The 25,230-nt window shown below is 38.3% G+C and overlaps 1 pseudogene; it reads right to left on the reverse strand.

Annotated features, from left to right (window-relative positions):
- Window positions 1-281: 281 nt before the first annotated feature.
- LOC149188733 (transcription elongation factor TFIIS pseudogene) lies at window positions 282-24,102 on the reverse strand (annotated as a pseudogene).
- Window positions 24,103-25,230: the final 1,128 nt, after the last annotated feature.

Below are 25,230 nucleotides of genomic sequence, written 5' to 3' on the forward strand. Positions count from 1 at the left end.
TGAATATCAAATCCATGATAATTGTAACAACTAAACCTAAGGCTCAAAACACTTACAGGTCTTTTATTCCATGACACTAAACTATCAAGAAGGGCATCTAATGCATACACAAAAATTATTTTGATTACCATCATGGATAAAATACCGAGTTCATTCATATAAAATGAATAGAAAAAATATAATTAGGTACTTTTCCTTAGAATGTTACAGTTAATTGTGTTTACTTTCCTAAGAAGCCATTGTCTAACTTTAGACCATGATATGCAGTTACTGCAAAGATCTTGACAAACCTAACCAATCATTTATACCTACTGTCAAGTAAATATGTAACAAATATCAATTTTCAATCAAGGGTGCCATTAAGAGTTTTAACCAACAAGGGGTAGGCAATGAATCTCTAGATCTCACTAACCTAATTCTGCTCTACCTACCAAGCTACCAGTCTGGCTTGAAATTAGCAGAACTTCCAATGGTTATTACAGTTTACACATGTGACAAATGTAGTCATAGGTTCATCTGCACTTCTTGTTTGCAACTGATAGTAAGTACACTTCCACTGGCCACATTTACCACACTTGAATTGGTATGTTGTAGCTTTAATCTTTATCCCATGCTCACACTCAAAAAGTGCCTTGTCTTTGATCTGTTTGTTCTCGAGCTTTCTTTGATCACTAGCCATTTCTTCCACTATCATGACAATAAGTTTCTCTGGCTTAATTTCCCCAAGAATAACTCTCCTTCTCAAATCTGGATTGTTTGCATCTTTCAGGTTGAACATGATGGACCTATATTTCAAGTTTTTGGCTCTGGTAGACAGAACTAACTTTTCAAACATCAATGTCTCAACGAATATTGTAACTCGTATGGGATCACATGAATTTACTCTCACTAGGTTATCACCCTTGGCTTCGTTACCTACTTTGGAAAAAGCCTCCCGAAGAAGCTCATGGATCTTGTCCCATACTGTGTTATTACACTTAATCATACTTGTCAGCTTTGGAGGACCATTTGAGGAGGACGATACCTTCTTATTGCTGATAAATGCTTCTTCTTCCTTGGGCTTCTTCTCAACCTTTATAGACTCTTCCTTAAAAACATTTACCACCACTTTAATAGTCTTGGACTCCTTATCTTCTGACTTTGTAGCTTTGCTTCCATTGTTAGCAAGAGTTTCTGTTGTCACAACCTTCTTCCAAGAATCAAGTAGCCAGTGGCTAACACAAATACTTTCTTGAGGATGCTTTCTGAGATGTCGGAGGCATTTTCTAACCTGATAATTGAAGTATTATAACAAAATGAAGTTACTAGCATTCATAAGAAAATAGTCCTATGAAAAAAGTTTCACACTCATGAACTAAACAATTTACCTTGACTACTTTAAATCACAGAAAAAGTTACCTTTAAAAGGCCCATTAAACTTAGAGAGAGGCATTAACAAAATTAGTGAACTTCAAACGATAATGAGACTAAACTTTCAAGATACAGGTAAATTTTTAGGAGCACTATTCAAAGATAAATGAAAAGAGCAAAGAAGATGAAGGAAAAAATAAAATTATACAAATGATATGAATAATTTTCTTTCAGATATGTTTTCCATGGTACAGATCCTAATGAAGTACTCAGAGTAAAAGAAAATTTACATTATAGTTCACAACAACAATCTAGATAGGCGTGTGCAAAACAACCATCTGATGAGCCCCAAAAATGGATGATTATTTGGGCTCATTCAACCTCCTAATTCGACTTAATCCACCATTCTCATTAGTTTATTGCATGTTTTTGATTATATTTATGCTAATAGAGTGAATTGGGTTAGTCATTATGCCAACAAGTCTAATGTGTGCTTTGTGTAGCCTTTTTGGTCAATTTGGAGACAAAGTCAATGGTTGAAATGAGCACTTGGCAGCCAAATTCGTGGAGAGTATTTTTAGGAAGGTGTTCCCTTCATTTATGGACCCTTACCTCGAATTCTCCACCATCAGCTCGGAGTTCAAGGGCAACCAAATCAATTAGCACAAGGGCAGCCAAGCAAGTCAAGTAGCACTGTTGTTAACTACAAGTTTTGGGCAGCTGAGTCCCTAAAGTTTAGGAGGATTGTTGGGGTCCTCAATTTGTATAAATAAGCGGGCTTAGGGCCTCATTTCAGTTAGTCATTTTGATTAGCCAGTAGTTAGTCATTTTGTACTCATTTTGTAGTCATTTTGTAGTTCAATTTTTAGGCAGTAGATTAGCTTTGCTTTCAGCACATTTTCAAGTTCTCCTTGGGGACAGTTTTTGGAATGTAACATTTCTTTTGATCAATAAAGATGAATCCAGTTTGCACCAGCTCTAAATCTCTTAGGAGGCTATAGCTCTTGTGGTTGGGCCCATCGCAAGTGCCCAGTACCTCCTTTGTTTACTTTCATGTGTATTTGCTGCATTCTTAGAATAAAATCTGCTATTTAGATTTAAATATTGTGTTGTTGTTTAGGTTGCTTTCGATGATTAAAAAGGTTTTTCATGTTCAGATTTGCTTGATAGGTTAATCATAGGGAAGATCTTTAGAAAAAGGCTACCAAACACCTTGGATCTGACCTCCCCCTCAGTGGAATCATGAGCTAGGACCAATGTGACTTTGCTGCCAACAAAAATGCTGTTTTGCTTTGCTATGCAATTCTTAGTGTTGGAATCCTATTTTGTAGATGCTGATATTAGTAGTGTTTAAATGCTTCAGTTGATGATTTCTTAGTGGCATAAGTTAGTTCATGCATTTCATTTCGAATAAACCGTTGTTCATTTCCTTTGGTTGTTACTTAGGTCAGAATAGAGTAAAGTAACTAGGTCATAGGTTTTATAAGTGTTTGTTTGTTCAGTTTGAAAAACCACTTGCAGAGTACCTATTACCCTTCCTTACCTGCACATACTCCATCCAACCTACGTGTTTCATCCTTCACTCAGAATCCTTACCTTACATTTACCTCATTTGCTTACTTTGCCATGATTCTCATCTTCTTGTGTAACATCGTTTCATCCCTCCTTGAACAAATCTCACCATCTGCACCACTCCTCGACTCCATCCTCCAAGTCTTGAACTCCCCTACACCCCTATTTCACCTCCATACTCATTCCTCCACCTTTTTCCCTCCATCCATTCTCCAAAATCCTCTTTTCAGAACATCCTGTAGAAATTCCTGAACATCCTGTAGAACCCCTGCAGACTTCCTGTAGAAGCTCACGAATGAGGTTTCTTGATAGCCAAACTTTGTGAAACTCTCAGGAAGGGTGCTAGGAAACCCTTAGGACCTCTTCTAACCTTCCCAACCTCCTGCAAGAATTTTCTCCCATCGATCCACCTCTGCACAGTCAAAAATAGTGAAAGCACATGCATGATAAATCTGACAACTTAATAAAAAATACAAAAAGATGTTTTCTTCAGATAGAAGTAGTTTAGACACATGTATTTTACCTTCCTAGAAGTAATGACATCTCTTTCAGTAGCTTGAATCCTCTTCTTTTGCATCAGTAAGGCTAGCTAGTAAAATTATGGTTTGCTAGGGTTTGCATTTCCTTTCCGCTTTTCGCTTCTTTCTACAAGTAGATCAACTTCCTTTGAGTTAGCTTTCATCCATCATTTAAAAAGCTTCTTCTAAGAGCTCATAGAAGTTGGCTTAAGCCCCTAGCGGACTTGCGCCAGCTGACCAAGTGACAGCTGCGGCAAGAGCTAGTACTTGTGCACACAGCACCATCGCTTCCAAGTTTGTTACGAACTACTGGGTTGATAAAATTAAAGAAGGGAGTCTCAAGAGTTGCAGCATTATTGCTGCAATACTGGGGCTCACCATATTTTTGGCACCGTTGCTGGGGAAGCGTCAGAGTATTGGTGATTGCCGCTTTTCTTCTATTTTCCACTACAATCTTCTGCTAAGTAGTTTATCTCATTTCCATTATGCAATTTCATTTATGCAAAAGTGGATTAGCATTTCCCGCTTTCATAGATTAGCATTTCAATTCCGCAAGCGTAGACTAGCATTTCATTCCTGAAATTTCATTTGAGCAAAATAGATTAGTCCTTTCCTGCTTTCATTTCAATTCCGCATTTTCATTTCAGCAAGATAGTTAGTTGCAGTTCAATCTATTTTAGTGTTTGCAGGTACAAGCAGAAAAAAGCAAAAATCAACCAAAAAGATTTCCTTTCATACCTTGTAGGAGTAGAGATAATTCAGAAAAATGGTTGCACAATGCCCCCACTGCTTCACACGGCCAACCTTCTCTCTTCTTCGATGGCTGTGAGTAAAGAACCCTTAGGTGGATAGCAAGACATATTTGAAGAACCTCAAGGGAGGAAGAAGAAGAAAACATTCCTCTGGAGCAAATGGCTACAAGCAGAAATGTTGGGAGCAATACCTTATCCAAAAATGAATTTGCAAATCAGATGGAAGATTTCAAGAGTGAGGTAAGGCAGTTTCTTGCCATGCAACTGGATACCTTGCGGATCCAAAAGAAGCAAGAAGAAGCCAAGAGGGCTTTGGCCATTTTTTTTCCTAGGTGCACTAGAAAGCATCCTAGGAATGAATGTCCATTGTACTCCATAGAAGTGTGTTTTGTCTGTGAAGAATACCATCCTACAGATCAATGCCCTTCCTTACCCAGAATCAAAGCTACATATCAGAGAGCCAAAGGAGCCACTGAATCACTCCATTATATGAACCAAAGGAGGCCGCATGGACCTAGATCTTACCAACAGGAACTGCAAGGGACATTTGAGACCTATTATGACCCCTATCAAGCCACTCTCATGCCTTCTTGGGGTCCCCTTGCTCATCCTTCCTGGTTCACACCTCCTCCTTGTTCCTTCACAGATCCATATTATGCCCAACCAGCTGCTCATTCATTTCACTCTTATGCTCAGCCACAACCTCAGTGGAATGCACCTCATCAGGGGTGGAGGCCCCAATACAACACTCCTCCTGCTTCTTTTCCTCCACCACCTGCTCATCCACAACCATCGCCTCCTGCTCCACAAAGGCAACCCCAAATTCCTACCCAACCACAACCCCATCCACATCCATCTCAAATATACACCCCGACTCAACTACCCATACCACCATTTCCAAACCCGCACATTGGAATAGCTCAACCTAATTGCAAAGCTGAGGCACAACATGTCCAAATGACTCCTCTTGAGCTTAATGATCTTCACCATACCTCAGGAAAAGCATTGCAAAAAAGAGATTATCTTGAAAGCATTGAAGGACCACATCCGGCAAAAGAAGATTCAAAATAGGAGATCAAATAACCATGGGCTACACTTGATGAAGAAAAGAGATCAGAATCAGAGATCGAGAGAGTTCCCTCATGGTTACCATCAAATCCTCCATGTACTCATGAGAAAGATCAGCAAAAAGAGGAAGATGAGAAGGTCATGATAGAAGGTGACATGAAGAATGATCCAGATCAGTAAAAGGACCAAGGATATCAAAGCTATATTGAGACATGGTTCCAGACAGTCACTAAGTTGTAGCAGTACTCTCTTCCTCAGCTATGTTTGATCCCTTCAAAGTCAGATCATTTTGTCTGTAAAATCTAGATAGCTGTCAAAGCATGCATTTCGAGCCTTCACATCATCTTGTCTCTAATCTCGATGTGCACATGGATCCATTGGAAGTATTCTTACACTTGAAAATGATTTTGTTTTTCAAGTAGGGTAGGGTAGAAAAAAGGGAAAAAAGAAAAAAAAAAATGAAAATAAGAAGAAAAATAAAAATCTAAGGTGAAAACCTCCTCGGAGGCGCCTTAGATTGGCTCATTGATTGAAAACCTCCATGAGGCAGTCAATGGGTTGGGAAAAAAGAGAAAAGAGAATAAGATCTCTGGGTGAAAACCTCCCTTGGAGGCGCCCAGGGTAGGCAATTAGGGTGAAAACCTCCATGAGGCGCCCTAGTTGTTTTTCAAAAAAAAGAGAAAAAGAAAAATAAAAATAAAGCTAATTTCCATTGAATAATTGCAGGTTGCAAGAAGGACATTGCAGGTCAGGAGGATCACTCAAAACAAAGACAAAGGAGTTTTTGTGCCTTCTACAGGAAGTTTTGAATTTCTACAGGAAACATCCTGTAGAACCTTTGGACGAACCAAATTCAATTTTAAAAGGGAATCTGATGGTGGGAATATGTTGGTTAGGCCTGCAAGCACCTCTGTGTCCATCCCTCGCCTTTCTCCATCATTTTTCCACCCCATTGTGCTTCTACATTGTGCTTCTACAGGAAGTTCTTGTAGAAATTGTAGGAAGCTAGAAATGTATTTCAAAAAGGCGGTTTGGCGAACATGGTAGCTTCCTCAAGGGTTCAAAAGTTCTCCTGCAATCTTCAAACTCCTCCTCCATCATCTCCATACCTGCATCACAGCCCATGTTCATTTTTCTTACGATGCAACAAAACTGCAGAATGCTTTGAAGCAAAAATACCTAGAACAGAATTTGTTTTTGCTCTAACTTGAAAATGATGCATCCATTTGAAAAACCGTTTTACGGGGAATCATATAGGGGTGATGGCAACATGCTTGAGTAGTTTCAGCCAATTCTGGTGCATGGTTTCCAAGAAATCAGCCTCCATCACCATCAGCCATTTTTGAATTTTCTCCATATCCGTGCATCCGTTTCAAAACCTGTTTCATGGGAAGATGCATATGGGTGATAGTAACCTACCCAAGCCGTTTCAGCCAATTCCGATGCATGATTTTCGAGAAATTGATCTCTGAAATATTCAGCCATTTTCTATTTTTCTCGAAATCTGTGCATCCATTGATCGCAATTTTGCTATGGGAGGTGAATAATGATGATAGGAACGTGCTCAGCAAGTTTCAGATCGATTCAGTTTACCGTTTGGGAGCAATGGCGAAAACAAGTTCCGGTCCTGTGAAAATTCAGTGGCAGCAGCTTGAGGGTGCAGATTTGAATGTGAAGCCAGCTCCTACAGCATGCATCTGGCCAGAGGACACCTACACAAGGAAAAAAGCCATGAATCAGCAACCAAGCCATCATGCAACCATAGAAACAAATGCATGCAGCAAATGAGAGACCTCAACACTTCACAACAGCCACGCACGACTTCCAGGTACGTGACTAAACTCGTTCCTCTGATTGCATGAATGTAATTTGAAAACTGTGTAAACAATGAGATGGTTGTGGTTAAAAGAATCAGTGGCCAGCCAACTGGCCACCCTCATCTAGTTCAACAGTGCTCGGTGGGTGGATACGACACGTGTGCTCAGCCATCTCAGGAGGAAATCTGGAAACAGGCAGTGGTGACCGTTTAAACTTCAGCGTGATTGATGGACGTGATTACAGGCAAAGAACAAATAGTTAAACACTGCAGTGGGGACCAACAGTCTGCATGGGGCCAACGTGTAGTTGGCCAGCTCACCCTTCATCAACGAAAATCTTCATAAACAGCCAATCGAACTCTCACAGCTATTGTTTCTAGTTTATCATTGTCCTTGCAGCTACAACAAGCTCCATAGCAACAAACCAGGCTTTCTTGGCCATTTTCTTTTAAAGACACTCCTGCTTATCAGTGTTCTATAGGAAGAAGTTCTCCAGGAAGTACGACACATCTTTCAAAAGCAGAGAAAATGGATTTTTCTTCAACAAATTTGGAGTCCCGAGAAAGGTAGGATCGAAAACACTCTTCCATGTATGATATACTCCAAAAAGGTGGTGAATTGAGCTGTTTTGAATTGGAGGGTGACCATGCATGAATCTACTTGAAAAACACTTGCTAATAGAATCTGTTTTAATGCCTGAAATAAGGGGCATCATAGCAAATGGGTAAAGCAGATCTGAAGTAGTGCGCTCCCTCTACCCAGTCAATAGGCATCATAAACAATGGTTAAGAATGCTCCCTTTTATGTTGTAACTAAGGCACATAACAACCCTGGAAAATGTGCCCAGGCTGCTGGTTATAACTCCTATCATAGACGTGCCCCATCTCTTGGTGTAGATATTGTGCTTGGTCTTCCTAAAAGCGCCTCATATGCTCCTCTTCAAACAGCACTCAAATACCATATAAATTGGCTAAAGAACTGCACCTAGACATGTGAAATCAGGGGCTACATAGACCAAAAAAAAATGTCTTTCATTTTTTTTGATCTGGAACTGATGGGAAAAGAGCATCCACTTCTCTCAAAACAGTGTCTCTTCAACTTCAAATCTGCCCAATCATACAAGAACAGCTCCAATAAAAGAAAATGCTCATATTTATGTTTTCTACATGTATTATAATCCTCCATAACTGCTAATTTGTTTGCAGAGCTTGCACCATACATATTGAAATATATGTGTCAGTTTAGACTCTGACTTTGATTAAAAAACAACAAAAAAAAAGGGAAAAAAATTCAAAAGTCTCATGGAAGTGCTACTCTGCAAGCTGGTATAATTCTGCACCCTGTTCAAAATCTGATTTGAACTTTTCCAATCTGAAATATCTCCCAGAATCTTCAAGATGCCTTCCTATGTTGAACAAAATATCTCAGACATATGGACTTATAAAAACATTAGATTTATCTTATTGTGTCCATCTTCTACTCGAGAATACTGCTACTTCATTTTCCAATATCACCCTGTATATGAAGTTATTGTGTGCTGGAAAGAATGCCTCTGCAAAGATCAAAACGCATCTGCATTTTGAGGGGTAACAGGACCCAATCATGCACTTGAAGAATGCTGCCACTAAACTGCTCATCATCTGGGAAACTATGATACTGAACTATCCATCCGAAAAAGAAGTGTTGGAAGAAACAATAGTTTAATCCCTGGAAACTATTGTAGGTTGCAGGAACACAATGTCGAAAGGGGGCCTCCCAACACAAGCAGAAGGGTCCCTACCAAGTTCCCAGGCATCCTCACATCCATCCCCTCCATGAACACTCATTTTTTTCAGGGTTCGGACACAATTTAGTCATGGTTCAACCTTCTACAGGAAGCTACAGGACTTTCTACAGGAAGTTCTGTATTTTTACCAGAAACATCCTGTAGAGCCGTTGGGCAGGCCAGAATCGATTATGAAGAGGGATTTGAAGCTTGAAGTCTATTGAGGAGGCATGCAACCACTCTTTTCTTCCATCCTCCACTGGTTTCATCTCCTTTCATATGATTGAATATACTTGCACAATCATACCAAGGCTGAGAATTCTCTAGGAAAAGGAGCAGGCAGTGGGAAGAAGTAGAGAGAAAAGCATGGTTTCGTGACCGAGAAAAGGAAATCACTTCAGAAGCTTGGGATGACAAGGAGGCCACCAGGGCCATCAAAGATGAGGAGATAGATTGGTTGCTAAGAGGATGAGCAACACTTTCAGTAGGGGGTGATGATGAGCCCCAAAAATGAATGATTATTTGGGCTCATTCAACCTCCTAATTCGACTTAATCCACCATTCTCATTAGTTTATTGCATGTTTTTTATTATATTTATGCTAATAGAGTGAATTGGGTTAGTCATTATGCCAACAAGTCTAATGTGTGCTTTGTGTAGCCTTTTTGGTCAATTTGGAGACAAAGTCAATGGTTGAAATGAGCGCTTGGCAGCCAAATTCGTGGAGAGTATTTTTAGGAAGGTGTTCCCTTCATTTATGGGCCCTTACCTCGAATTCTCCACCATCAGCTTGGAGTTCAAGGGCCACCAAATCAATTAGCACAAGGGCAGCCAAGCAAGTCAAGTAGGACTGCTGTTAACTACAAGTTTTGGGCAGCCGAGTCCCTAAAGTTTAGGAGGATTGTTGGGGTCCTCAATTTGTATAAATAAGAGGGCTTAGGGCCTCATTTCAGTTAGTCATTTTGGTTAGCTAGTAGTTACTTATTTTGTATTCATTTTGTAGTCATTTTGTAGTTCGATTTTTAGGCAGTAGATTAGCTTTGCTTTCAGCACATTTTCAAGTTCTCCTTGGGGACAGTTTTTGGAATGTAACATTTCTTTTGATCAATAAAGATGAATCCAGCTTTGCACCAGCTCTAAATTTCTCTTAGGAGGCTGTAGATCTTGGGGTTGGGCCCATCTCAAGTGCCCAGTACCTCCTTTGTTTACTTTCATGTGTCTTTGTTGCATTCTTAGAATAAAATCTGCTATTTAGATTTAAATATTGTGTTGTTGTTTAGGTTGCTTTTGATGATTAAAAAGGTTTTTCATGTTCAGATTTGCTTGATAGGTTAATCATAGGGAAGATCTTTAGAAAAAGGCTACCAAACACCTTGGATCTGACCTCCCCCTCAGTGGAATCATGAGGTGGGACCAATGTGACTTTGCTGCCAACAAAAACGCTGTTTTGCTTTGCCATGCAATTCTTAGTGTTGGAATCCTATTTTGTAGATGCTGATATTAGTAGTGTTTAAATGCTTCAGTTGATGATTTCTTAGCGGCATAAGTTAGTTCACACATTTCATTTCGAATAAACCATTGTTCATTTCCTTTTGTTGTTACTTAGGTCAGAATAGAGTAAAGTAACTAGGTCATAGGTTTTATAAGTGTTTGTTTGTTCAGTTTGAAAAACCACTTACAGAGTACCTATTACCCTTCCTTACCTGCACATACTCCATCCAACCTACCTGTTTCATCCTTCACTCAGAACCCTTACCTTACATTTACCTCATTCGCTTACTTTGCCATGATTCTCATCTTCTTGTGCAACATCGTTTCATCCCTCCTTGAACAAATCTCACCATCTGCGCCACTCCTCGACTCCATCCTCCAAGTCTTGAACTCCCCTACACCCCTATTTCACCTCCATACTCATTCCTCCACCTTTTTCCCTCCATCCATTCTCCAAAATCCTCTTTTCAGAACATCCTGTAGAAATTCCTGAACATCCTGTAGAACCCCTGCAGACTTCCTGTAGAAGCTCACGAATGAGGTTTCTTGATAGCCAAACTTTGTGAAACTCTCAGGAAGGGTGCTAGGGACCCCTTAGGACCTCTTCTAACCTTCCCAACCTCCTGCAAGCATTTTCTCCCACCGATCCACCTCTGCACAGTCAAAAACAGTGAAAGCACATGCATGGTAAATCTGACAACTTAATCAAAAATACAAAAAGATGTTTTCTTCAGATAGAAGTAGTTTAGACACATGTATTTTACCTTCCTAGAAGTAATGGCATCTCTTTCAGTAGCTTGAATCCTCTTTTTTTGCATCAGTAGGGCTAGCTGGTAAAATTAGGGTTTGCTAGGGTTTGCATTTCCTTTCCGCTTTTCGCTTCTTTCTGCAAGTAGATTAGCCTCCTTTGAGTTAGCTTTCATCCATCAATTAAAAAGCTTCTTCTAAGAGCTCATAGAAGTTGGCTTAAGCTCCTAGCGGACTTGTGCCAGCTGACCAAGTGACAGCTGCGGCAAGAGCTAGTACTTGTGTATACAGCACCGTCGCTTCCAAGTTTGTTACGAACTACCGGGTTGATAAAATTAAAGAAGGGAGTCTCAGGAATTGCAGCATTATTGCTGCAATACTGGGGCCCACCACCATCTTCAAGAAGTAAATCTGGACTTACATTCTTCAATTTATGTCATAACATAAATGTATTTCAGTGTAAGAAAAATACTGAAAGAAAATGTCATGCACCACAAGTTAAATTTACAATTCAAATCAATAAAAATGTGTGCCAACATAATACTTTTAAAAAAGCATGTTCTTGACTTGTACACCACAAAATGTAGCAATCAAAGAAGATGTTTGCATAAGGGTATGAAAAAAATGTTCGAAAGCTTACACATCCAACTTTGTTTATAACTTACAAGTTACAACTTTACTGATAACAGCCTCTATAGTACACCCACTACCTGCACAAGATGATATCATTGTACTGGGGAATCTGATAACACAAATCTTAAATCATACAAAAAAGATTGTTAAAAATGTTGTAATGAGACATGATGAATATGGAGTGGCTAGAACTAACCCTAGTAGAACAGAGCCAAAGAGGCTTTGTTATCACCTCAAAATTACAGAACTTCTAATAAACACTAATAACACAATGAAAATGTTATCTCTAGAAATTAATTAAACAAGAAAACAAAAAAAAAACTCTAGACTTAGTCATGGAAAAATGCTATGGGGATTACAAGCTCACCCTAGGCTCATAGACAATGTTGTTAGTAGTAGCACATAGTCCATTAGCATTAGGAAACTAAAGGCACTACTTGATGGGAAAACAATTTTTTTGACAGGATTGTATTCTCACCCACCAAGCATTTGTTTAAGGTGACTGACACTTTTTAAAGTAAGGGGGCTGATCTGGCTTCAAATTCATTGAAAGTAAAGACAGTCTAATATGACTCCCCTCTTTATAAGCTTCTATGGCAAGGATTTAAAATCATTCAAATTGAAAAAAGTGGGTGTGTGGTTAGAGAGAGGTCTCTTTCTCATTCATTTCCACCACTCAAATACTTCCCTGAGAGTAGTGGTTGCAAAATAGGAGAGAACCCAATTGGTAATTCTGCCTGAGCAAGTCTTAGCTCTAACAGACAAGTTTTACATGTTGGAATATTGAATTTCAGACGCGAACATCAAGAGTGCGAGTTTTAAGAAAACCTGTAAGTTTTGACTGCAAACAAAAACTCAAAGATTGACTTGCATATTCAAGGTCTCAAGATTCAAAGGCATGAGTCTAAAGCTCATAACTTCAAAAGAATAAAATATGAATGGGGATCAAAAGCCAGAAAGGAGGAAGATGGATGCAACACCTAAAAGATAACCAACTCAAGTAACCACTCAATAAAGTTGATGATAAGCATTGTTATTGGCAATGCAGGTAGAGTGGAAGTACTGAAAACTAAATATCAGATTCCTTCCATTTTTTCCGTATATAACACCCACTTCATTATCAAAATTCTCTATAATTTTCCTTGAATTTCATGTATCAGTTGGTGGATCTACAGTGTCAAGCCTAACAGAGAGTTTGAAAAATGGAACGACTTTAGCCCAAATACAAGAGAAATGTTGAATTGTCTCAGAGGGCTTAGGTTAGCACTTGCTAAACTACTCCAAATATTTTGAAAATGTATACAAAAAGTAATGTCAGACAAATAGATAAACCTAAAAACCTAAGTAATGTGGAATCAAACTAGATACAACAAGATCATAACATGGTCAAACTCGATACAGACAACAGAACAGAAAAAGATTAACATAGGCTCAAAGCCAATAGAAATGATAAGATAATTACTGCATCTATTAGATCTGCTGCTAAGAAATACAAGGGGAAACCCTCTATTTATAGCAATCTAGGAGGAGTCCAATATTTAAGAAGGATAGTTGGCAAGTATACAAGTATTTAATGATTTACGCAAGTTAACTTACAATTGTTTGTACACTAACAAACCCCTTAAGCGAAACTTATGCAAGTATTAAAAAGGAGGCTAAACTCCAAAAATGGGTCCTGGCTACATGGCCATGATAGGTACCCATGTGAAAAATGCTTATAACAGTTGAAAAGGAGAGGGAGGATCATTTTTTTGTGGACAATAGAGCACCATATGTTGCAACTGAATATAATCAATGTAGAATAGTCTTCAAATTTGAGGTTGACACATTCAATACCACTATGTCTCTAAATCTCTGCAAACATTTGATAAACATTTCCAGATTGCTTCAAGAAAAGTGTCAAAAGCCTCACTTTTGTTCTTTAAAAAGTAGACCCAAGTTTGTTTGGAGTTGTCATCAATTGATGTAAGAAGATAACGAGCCCTTTCAAATGAAAAGGTAGGAATAAGACCTGCAACATCATTATGAACAAGTTGAAGACCTTTAGAGGCTCTCCAAGATTTGTCCCTAACAAAAGTACCTTGAGGATTCTTGCGGAGCACACACCCAATACAAACACCATCAAAAAGAGAAATAAACATAAGATTAATGATCAAAGTTTACTTAGTTGATAATCATATCAAGAGTTTAAGTGACCAAATCTCATGTCATAATTTAGTTAACTCGTTTGAATGAACAAGTAATGCATTGATAGGAGGCTCCACTACAAAATGAGAAAATAAGTTCAAGTGTGCATGATGATCCAATTTCCCTATGGAAACAATTTGTGAAGGGTCCTCAATTTCATGAAACAAAAATAAAGAGTAAACAAGATTGCTTTCCTTGAAACCAAACTTGTAATGTGATAAATTGAGAGCAAACTAGTTGAAAGATTAGAAACATATAGAACATTGTTGATCATTTCATTTATCATCTCAATGGAACATTGCCCTTGAAGAGGTAAAGGTGAAGAGTTTTCCACAAATATATACTCTATATTGCATGAATTAATGGAAGCAAACAAATTATTAGGTGCAACCATGTGATGGGTTGCTCCATAATCAATTATCCATTTAGGTAAGAAGAAACTTGCAATAGTAGAGATAGGTTTAGAATTTCTTGTATGATTTACAAAAGAAGATAGATTGACAATTAAATTGTGTTTCTTCATTTCTGAAGTGAAGGCAACCAATTTCTAAAAACAAGATTTTGAATTACCTTTCCATAAAAAGCACATTTAAGAGGTCTATTCTTTCCTTTAAAATCTTGTTTCACTGAGGGATTTGAAAAGTTAACACTCCTTTGTAATTTTCATTTTTTTCCCTTAGATGCCTTTTTCTGTTGTATCCTTTAATTTGAAGGCGAGATAACTATAAAAATTTCACAGCCAAGAGCACCCATTTCGATGATTTTATCCTGCTCTCAAGTAGTTGTTCAATAAAACCATCTTGGCCCAAGGCATCTTGAGTTCAATATAAATGTGGAAACAAACACTGAATAAAACTCAGCTAACTTAGAGAGCACTGCCAAAATTAGTTGTTCATCACTTTTCTCAATTTTACAATCTTTTACTTGAGGCCGGAGAGATAGAACTTGGAAATGAAATCTTAAGTAGTATCAAAATTACTAGGATTGAGAGTAACTAATTCATTTTCCAATTGATCACCACAAATTACATCCATTTTTCCATGATGCTTCCATCATTGCGTCTATCATTTAGAACCATGATACAATACATTCATCTATTTGAAATCTAAGTGCCTTTAGAGCTATAACTTTGTAGCAGTACTTGCAAGAGTATCAAACTTGAGGGCTTCCTATGAAGATATGAAGAAAGAGGAGTGTGTATAGGAAAGTGTAGGAAACGCGGTTGATACTTCCACACATTTTGAGGGCATGCCAATATAAATTTCATTGTTGTTGGATACACTTGCATTGGTTAGTTTCAGAAACGTTCTCTGTCAAACATGTTGTTTTCATGAAGTAATACTTCCAACCAAGAGGTTAAAGACTTGGCATACATAAGACATAGTGGTGTTATTTATTTCATGTATTTGTGATTTATTAGTATTCCACCACTAATAACTTCATTACGTAGCTGCTCGTTTAGTAATATATTACAACAATGACTTGTTAAAGGAAAAATATTTTGGTTTGTTTGAATGCCATAAACTGGAAGGAAATTTAGCTTTGAATTAGAAGAATGGAGTATATCTTGAAAAATATGTTTTTTGATCAAATATTATATAGGCCCATTTCCCATAAAGATACACTCTATATTGCATGAATTAATGGAAGAAAACAAATTCTTAGGTACAATCATGTGATGGGTTGCTCCATAATCAATATCCATTTAGGTAAGAAGAAACTTGCAATAATGGAGATCGGTTTAACATTTCTTGTATTTTTTCCAAAAGAAGATAGATTGACAATTAAATTGTGTTTCTTCATTTCTGAGGTGAAGGAAACCAATTTCTACAAACAAGATTTTGAATTACCTTTCCATAAAAAACACATTTAAGAGGTCTATTCTTTCCTTTAGAATATTGTTTTAGTGAGGGATTTGAAAAGTTAACACTCCTTTGTACTTTTTATTTGTTTCACTTAGATGCCTTTTTATGTTGTATCCTTGAATTTGAAGGTGAGATAGCTACAAAAATTCCACAGACAAGAGCACCCATTTCGATGAGTTTATCCTGATCACAAGTAGTTGTTCAATAAAAGCATTAGAAGCAGGGAGACTCACAAAATTTTAGCTCAAGGCATCTTTAGTTCAATACAAATGTGGAAACAAACACTGAATAAAACTCGCCTAACTTAGACAACACTACCAAAATGAGGTGTTCATCACTTTTGTGAATTTTACAATCTTTTAATTAACACGAGAGAGATATAACTTGGAAATAAAATCTTAAGTAGTATCAAAATTACTAGGATTGAGAGTAATTAATTCATTTTCCAATTGATGACCACAAAGTGCATCATTTTTTCCATGATTCTTCCACCACTTTGTCTATCATTTAGAACCAAGATACAATACATTCATCTATTTTAAATATAAATGCATTTAGAGCTAGAACTTTGTAGCGGTACTTGAAAGAGTTTTGAACTTGAGGGCTTCCTATGAAGACACGAAGAAAGAGGAGTGTGTATAAGGAAGTGCAGGACACGTGTTTGATACTTCCACACATTTTGAGGGCATGCCAATATAAATGTCGTTGTTGTTGGATACACTAGAGTTTGTTAGTTTTAGAAAAGTTCTCTGTCAAATATGTTGTTTTCATGAAGTAATATTTCCAACCAAGAGGATAAAGACTTGGCATACCTAGGACATAGTGGCATTATTTCTTGCATGTGTTTGTGATTTATTAGTATTCAACCACTAATAACTTCATTATGTAACTACTCATTCAGTAATATATTACAATAGTGAATTGTTAAAGGAAAAAGATTTTGGTTTGTTTGAACGCTATAAACTGGAAGGAAATTTAGCTTTGAATTAGAAAAGTGGAATATATTTTGAAAAATATGTTTTTTTTATCAAATATTATATATGCACATTGCATGATCATTAAAAAAAATAGTCATGACAATAAGAACTTCTTTTGGACACAATGAATTACGTAACTCTCCAGCTCAAAAAAATGTTAGCATATCCAGTTTTGTCTGCATTAGAGAAAAATGAATGCGTAACATTAAGTTTTCATTAATATTTATAGAATCATTTCAGATATTCTAAATGGAAATTTCATGTGCTAATATTTCTCAATTAATTACAAGGAAAACAAGTGGCATACATAATTTGTTGGCTTCTAGGAATTGGATTCCTCTTCTCCTGGAATGGTATGCTGACAATTGAAGATTACCATGTTGAAGCTATATTCCCGATTAGTATCGCAATTTAAAAAGTTGTGTCTTATTACTTTCTATTTTATTGTTGTAATCTTGTGTCAACAATACTTCGCTCCACCCATGAGATTTCCACTGAACAATTTTATTGTTGAAGTGTCATTGCTTCTTAAAGATAACTAGAGGAAACGATACAACTACAAAAGTGAAGCATGAAACATTCTTAATAGAAATTGCTAGCTCCAATGTGTTTTATTGTGTTGGATAAAATCAAAATTGCAATGTACAATAAGCATGGAATTCAAAATATCGGGATAGAAATGTGTGCATCTATTTACATTTATTACTTTAGCTAAAGATAACATTTCATGAACAAATGTTGTACACTGAGAACATAGTAGGTACAAAATTTATTTTATGGTGACATTTTATTTGCTTTGTTTATATAGGTCATCTAACCACATAGTGGCCACTATTTCCCAACTAAAGAAAACTTATTTGAGTTTCTTGCTTTTATGGGGAAAAATGACATTAACAATATTGTTGATGTTGAGGTATATATCATATAAATCTTTTATAGTCTACTTAAGTTTATATTCTAGCGTTCATCGACTTTGATGTCTTATACTTTGTATTGTATCTCCTTTTTCAGGAAAGGAACTCAATATTGATGGTAAGAAGCAGGAGTTGAAGAAAGAGGAGAACAATAACACTAGAGCGACAAAATGAAAATTAAAGAGAAAGAGAAGAGCACTGGTCTAGTGGTACCCATAGAGCCAATATCCCGCATAAGACACACATAAAGACTAATGGTCAAATCTTCAGAGTTGGTGAATTCACCTGCAATGCCTTGGCAACACAATGATAATGTTTTGAAGTGATGAAACAATATTTCATGTGTAAATTGTACTCCAACCAATATTAAGTTGGAAACTCATATTGTAATACTTGAAATTTTATATAATATAATTTATGTGGTTGGAATTATTTATAGTTGCACTTGATATTACTTAGTATTGTAATTAACATATGTAACTTTGTGTTTTCATATTATATGAACATGTACATTGTATGCCAATTTTTTTTTTAATTTAGTTGCAAAATCATACTAATTAATTTATGTTGATTAATAATGAAAACATAAAATAAATCTAAAACTACTAAATTAGTTGCTTATAACGATTGTTAATGAAAGCAAATGAATTGAATATAGACTACTAAAGTAGTAATTTATATAATGAATATGATACTACCAAAAAATATAAATGACTAATGAAAATGATAAATTTGTGATTAAAAATAACGACTAAATTTTGTATATATACAAATATTAGTAACTAATTTATAGTATCTTATAACACGACTAAAATATAGTCATATATCTTTGGCCATTAATTGGTTTCAAATGATGACTAAAATTTGCAGATATATGACTATTAGTATCTAATTTATAGAATCTTATAACACGACCAACATTTTGGTCATATTTATTTGGTCATTAATTGGTTTTCTCAGGTCATATTTTAGTAATATATTTCTTGTATATTTGATCATTAATTGTGATAATTAATGACCAAATCAATGGCTAAATTAATGACCAAATTAATGACTAAATTAATGAGCAAATTAATGACTAAATTAATGTATAAATTAATGACTAAATATACTACTAGACAATAAAATTAAGGAAACCAATTAATGACTAAAAGTTAGTTGTGTTATCAGATATTGTAAATTAGCTACTATTGGTCACCAACCAAAAATTAGTCATTTATATGCAAATTCTAGTCATTTTTTTAGTAATTAATTAGTCACTTTCTACTAGTGTTTCACACACATGCATGTTGTTGTACAGTTTCTTGAATCTTGCATTTGTTGTTTGCATGCATGATCATTCTCTCCTGCTTGCACTCAGTATCACCATGCATTCACATCTTCATATGCTTTAGTTGCCCTTCGGCAGGTTTCGATAAACTTGGCTCGCACTCCGCCTCACCCAAACAACATTGTGCAATTATGAGAGGGAAGGCTCTGCCTTCCTCTAGAAAACACACAACTTTGGCCATTCAGCATCCTCTAGTATTGCGTTGTGCAATTTTGAGAGGCAATGACTGTTGGCCCAGAAAATTGCGCAATGTGGTCCCTGGGCCTCCATCACTTGCTAGTTGCAATTGCGCATTGTGAAATCTCAGCACCCAACAGGCCAGTGTGGATTGCGCACTACATGATTCCAGCGGTCAACTAGCCTCTTGACAGTCCGGATTGCCTTTTTTATAGTTTTGGTAGTCAATCTCCTGACCTCCTAGTGAAAATTGCGCAATCGTTCCCCAGGTATGTTGCATGTCAGTCCTCAAGTTTTCTTTGGTTTTAAATAACAGATTTCTTTCCATGCATGTCGCTATGTCTCCAGATATAACAAGTGTTCACCTGTCTTAGTAATTTAGGATCAACGACATGTAAGAGAGCAGAATCAAAGGACATCGACGAAAGTGCAACTGGAGCAACAATTGAGCAAGTGTCTCTGAGTTTTCCGATATACAAATACTCCAAGTTGATCGTATAAAAAGACATCGAGCTGAAATGGAAAGAGGTCAATGATGCATGCTTAGGCACATTTGGGTAAAATTTTGAAGACCGTCAAGTCTATATGAACATTCACAAGTCTGGCTTGTATCGGATTGCATGCAGATACCTCACATTCCCTTGCATGGACATGATACATTGGATCGTCTCACACACTGATCACAAGACGATGAGATTGAGAAGTGTCAGCAGGATGGAGATTGCTACCTTTATGGAACAAGATTATCAACAAATTTACCACTTGCCAAAGCTAGTGATCACCATGCAGACACCCTTCAACATACCCAGCAGCAATGCCAACTCCAAGGATATCTTGAAAAACTGGGTGAAAGAGCCAGCGAAATTCTGGATGACACCCAACCATATTTACCAGACGAAGATACTAGGAAAGGTGTATCAGTACTTTCATGTCACTTGTATGGCCAAGAGATCACGGAGACCTTCCCACAGAGTTGGATGATTGCGTTGGACCAACTAGCTAGTGAAGGCAAAGCATGCAACTGGTCCAAAATGTTGGCCAACAGGCTGAAGGAACAGGTACCAAGAGCTCCACAGCTGCCCAAAGGTTAGAAAGTAGAAATATACATGTTCTCTTACATCTTGGATGCAATCTGTGCCAATCAGGAGTTCCCAGGCTTGAAATGGGCATGGACATCAGTGAAAACATCTGTCAATACTTATTGTAAATTGTTTTCCGAATGCATCTTCCGAGGGGTCATCACACATCTGTCAGATCATTTTTTCACCCTGTTGTACAAGATGATATTTGAGCAAGATCCATCTTGCATCTAGAAGGCATCAATGGAGGCAATGATCGGCATAGCTGATTGGTATGCCTCACTGTCTGGCACCTTCATACAGATGTACAATGTGGAGAAGCCTCCGCATTTTTTGCTAAAGTTTTCATAGAGAAGAACATCATGCAAGAAGTATCATACCACATCTCAACAAGATTGTCAGCTACGCTGCACCTGAAGAATAAGGCACCTTGGCCCACTCTTCCGTTGTGGATCGGGTTGTACGATATACAAAATCTCAAGCATACAGATGCTAAAGTAGAAGAGTTCAAGAAATATCCTTTCGACATCTGAAGCTTCAATCCGTATCACCCGCATTATTTTGTGAAGGATCACTGCATGAGAGTACAGTTTATGTGGTTCCAAGCAGCATATCATTGGGCTGAGGAAGACCCATGGATATATTCTCATAACTTCTCCAGGCCCAATGAACCAGTCGACATCATTGTGGAATGGTTAGCGAAGTAGCATGAAGCAGCATCTAAGAGACCACCAGCAGCAGCAGCAACAGAGGTAAACATACTAGCCCACGATAAAGGTACAAGAAATATTTTCGATAGGGTAGAGGCATCACAAAGATGCAAGTTTAGAGTAGACCCACTTGTGTAGAAAGAAGCTTCAGCAATAGAGGCAAAGAGGCAACAATGTGAGAAGAGGACTTCGTAAAGGCAAAGAGAAAAATAAAGGATGGAGGAAACAATGCAGGAGTTGCATGCGTTGAATGAGAAACTTTGGAAGGAATAGGAGCTGCGCAGATAGGAGAAGGAAGTGCAGCAAGGAAAAATACAGCATGGGGTGTAACATGTATAAATAGATGAAAATGCGCCTGTACAGGTAGTTGACTCATCCAAACAGCTGGCACAAAGTAGACAGGGTAACTACTTGCAGGAGTAGGACGTCGCTCAAGAGATTGAACGAGCACTTGAGCAAATGGATATGGAGATGGAGCAGCCAAAGTTAGAGCAAGACATCGACCTCTTGCCTTATCACCAAGAGGTTGACCCACCGGCTTCACCGAATCTGGAAGTAGAGCAAGTCCTGAGTGGCAAAGGGGACATTGACATCCTTGGAGACAATCTGGAAGAAGAGATGCCCAACATATCATTCAACGAGTCGCAACATAGAGTTGTGCAATCGTGTAGAGTGCCTACTTCGGATGTCCACACATCTCCTGCGCAATTTGAGGAACGAGTGATCATATCTAACATGTGAAAGCATCCAACAATATTGGCTAATGCTATCAGAGCATGTGCCAAAGCCACTAGCTCGAGTGTTCACTTCTTGATAGCAGAGAATGAGTGAATGGCTAAGGAGCTATAGACATCCAAGTTGGGAGGAGAATTTGTTACAGCATCCACCTGAGCAGAGTTGAATAAGGTGATACTCGATAAAGTATCGCCCCTTGAGAGATTCATGCGGGTGTTGTACTCTAGATTTAGTACCGTGCATAAGGCAGTTGTCCATCTCAATAGTTGGCAGCGACGATGTGCTAGGAGAGCACATATCTTGTCAAAATTGCATACTGTTGTTGTCCACATGAAAACATGGATAATGAGATATAAGGGAACCTTGTTACACTTGCACAAGATGATGAAGCTTAGAGCGGTTGAGCTGAAGGCATATATCTAGAGTCAGATCTAGAACTATGAAGAACTCCCGCAGCTCATCACTAGTTTGCAGGCTTCCCATGCATGAGTATTTAGAAGCATGGATGTTGTTGTGCATGCACATGTGATCCCATCTATCAAAACACTCACTGAGGCAAATACAAATGCACTAGTCCGACTAGAGCTTGACTCATACTTTGATGAGCTAATGTGCATAGCCACCAACGTAGACTTGGCAATTATTGCAGACACCATGCATCAGTATGTCACTTGTTTGGCCACACTCAACACAATGATAGACATGCTATTAGACGAGTTGGACAGAGGAACTAGAGCAGTGTACTCAGAAGCAATATATGCAAGAGTTCGTTTCCAGAAGGATGTCACCACAGACTACATGGTATTGCTTCTCTGGAGTGTTCTCAGGAGTGATTCTCTGCATATGTGCTGGTATTTTTGGAGCGCATACACCATAGCCAACCCCGCATGCTCAGTTGTGGAATAGTTATTTTTTGCTTTGGACAACCTGTGACCTGCAAATGTAATAGGATGATCCAAGCCCTCTCCACCCTCTTGTGTGAGCACCACATCCAGTGCTATGCATGACGCATCAACATGGACATGAAACTCCACATCCCATTTTGGGAAGACCAAGATTGGAGTGGAGGCCAATTTCTCTTTTAGTACATCTAGGCTCTTCATGCAATCATCATTCCAGTAGAATGTGACATCCTTTTTCAATAGTTTCTCCATTGGCATGGTGATCTGGGCATAACTTTTGATGAACTTCCTATAGTACCCCATATGTCCCAAGGTAGCGTGCAACTGTTTAACACTTCACAGTGCTTCCAAATTAAGAATTATGGCAATCTTTGTGGGGTCTACCATTAGTCCTTGTTTGCAGACCACATGTCCCAGCAAGTTCCCAAAGGGAACGAGGAACGTACAATTCTTAAGGTTCAGCGTAATTTGGTGTCGTCAGCAAGTATCTAGCATCAAGTGTAAGCTCACTACATGGTGCTTAACCAATCCAAATACAGTCCAATCATCTAGATAGACCTCTAGGAATTTGTGGCTGGCGCATTCTTTAACCCAAATGGCATAATGGTGAATTGAAAGCAGCCCCACTCAGTCACGAAGGCAGTATTGCTCCTATCTTTTAGCATGATTTTGATCTTGTGGTACCCTGAAAACCCATCAGTAAATGAATATGCTTCTTGCCCACCAACATTTTCCAATACTTTGTCTATGAATGGAGTCGGGAATGGGTCGTGCACACAGGCATCATTCAATTTGTTGAGGTCCACGCATATTCTTATCTCACCCTTCTACTTCTTCTCCTATACTACCATAAGGCTTATGCAATCATATTCTTCCACTCGCTCAATGATTCCCACTGCAAGCATTTTGTCTAGTTCTACGCGGACCTTTTCATTGTACTTCAGATTCAAGTGGTAAGGCCTTTGCTTAATGGGCTTCGCATTGGGTTTTAGGGTTATCTTCATCATCCCTAAATCACCAACAATCCCCTTTAATTCTGTGATCTTGGTTGGGAATATGTCTTGGTACACGCAGAGTAACTCAGTGACCTTATCCACTGTGGCATCATCCCAGTAGTCACCAAGTGTTCCATACTTTAGTTCAGCCTCCATACCAATGTTTACCTGCTTTGTTTTTATTGGCGTGGTAATGTTAGGGTCATGAATCAATGGGCCTTGAACCTCGCAATAGCCTTCAGTTTCTAGAATGTTAACTTTGCATGGATCTTCGTTGTCTTCTTCAATGTTTACATTGTAACACTCCAGCATGCAGCTCAGCTTGGTCGCCCATTCAAGTTGAAGCACTTCCATTGGCTCCTGGGGTATTTTAAAGATAGCCACTTTTACTGCTTGTAACACATCATCAAAAGTATCCCACCAACGATCCTCAAACATGAAGGTTAACAAAAATCCTTTGTGCAAGACATCCCATTCATTCGTGCCATGGCAAATCTCTGTCTCTATATACCAATTCATGGGTATAATATCCAAGGTGTGACAGAACAAGTGCACCCACTCGGTTTGTGGCTCTTCCCCATAGACCTTCATCCATTTTGCAAGGTGCATACATGGATCATCCCGTCCATCATACATGTCTTTTAATCACATCTAAGGCTTCCCAAAACGTAGGTACATCATCCTTCTGTATTCACACTAGTCCTCAAAACTCTGCTGGTGTGTACCCCACCACCTTGCGGGCGTAGCACGTAGTACCCATTTCAGAGTGTGAAAATGTTGTTGTTCCAGCACTTATTTTTCAAATTTGTTCAAGAACTCCTCCACTTCACCTAACCCATCGTACGTAGGCAGATCCCTTACCACTATTGCTATGCAGCGCAACAACCTTGTCATCATGTTACAGTTGAGCGTGGTTACGTCGTGTAACTGGTTCTGCCATCGTTCTATCTCTTCGTTAGAATCTGATGTACAGGAGCTTTCGTGCTCCCACAAGATTCATCCATCCACAGTTGATTTACCCAGTCTTTCTCGTGCGTAATTATCTTGTAGATACAATCTAGATCATCATCGCTGTCATAGTCGCGCAATGGCTCTACGTAGCGTGATCCTTCCACAGGGTCTAAAGGCACCACTACGCATAGTGATTTTTTCTAAAAGATCATCTTGCGCTTCTTTATATTTATCATTCCATTCATGTTAGTGGCCCAATCTATTCCCAGTAGCGCGGGGTGGGGATTATTGTCATCAACAATCTCTATCACTTCGAAATCTGCTAGCACGCTTGCTCCTTCGATGTCTACTGTGATTCCCTACAATCTTCCCATAGGTAGGATATTTTGCTAGTTTTCCATTCACAGCTGGATAGGAGACCATTACAATGCAGGCCTGCCCATGCGCTCCCATGTCTTTTTTGGCAGGATGTTCGCGTCTGATCCTAGATCCAGAATCACTTGACCCATCTCATATTCCCTGATTTACGCAGTCAATCTCATCTCCCTTCCTGTTCGCATCGTGTGCTTCTCGAGATTTCAGACTACACGCAGCTCCCCTGACCGGTCCCAGTGCATCTACTTATGAGTTCTTGCATCCCCTGCATAGCCTTGCTGTCGTACAACAGCTTCATGCATGTCTCCAAGAATGTAGTGA

Source organism: Pinus tabuliformis, chromosome 3_1 (genome assembly GCF_031772625.1).
Source record: "Pinus tabuliformis cultivar Carrire ecotype Pingquan chromosome 3_1, CPIR1, whole genome shotgun sequence".
Lineage (NCBI taxonomy): Eukaryota > Viridiplantae > Streptophyta > Pinopsida > Pinales > Pinaceae > Pinus > Pinus tabuliformis.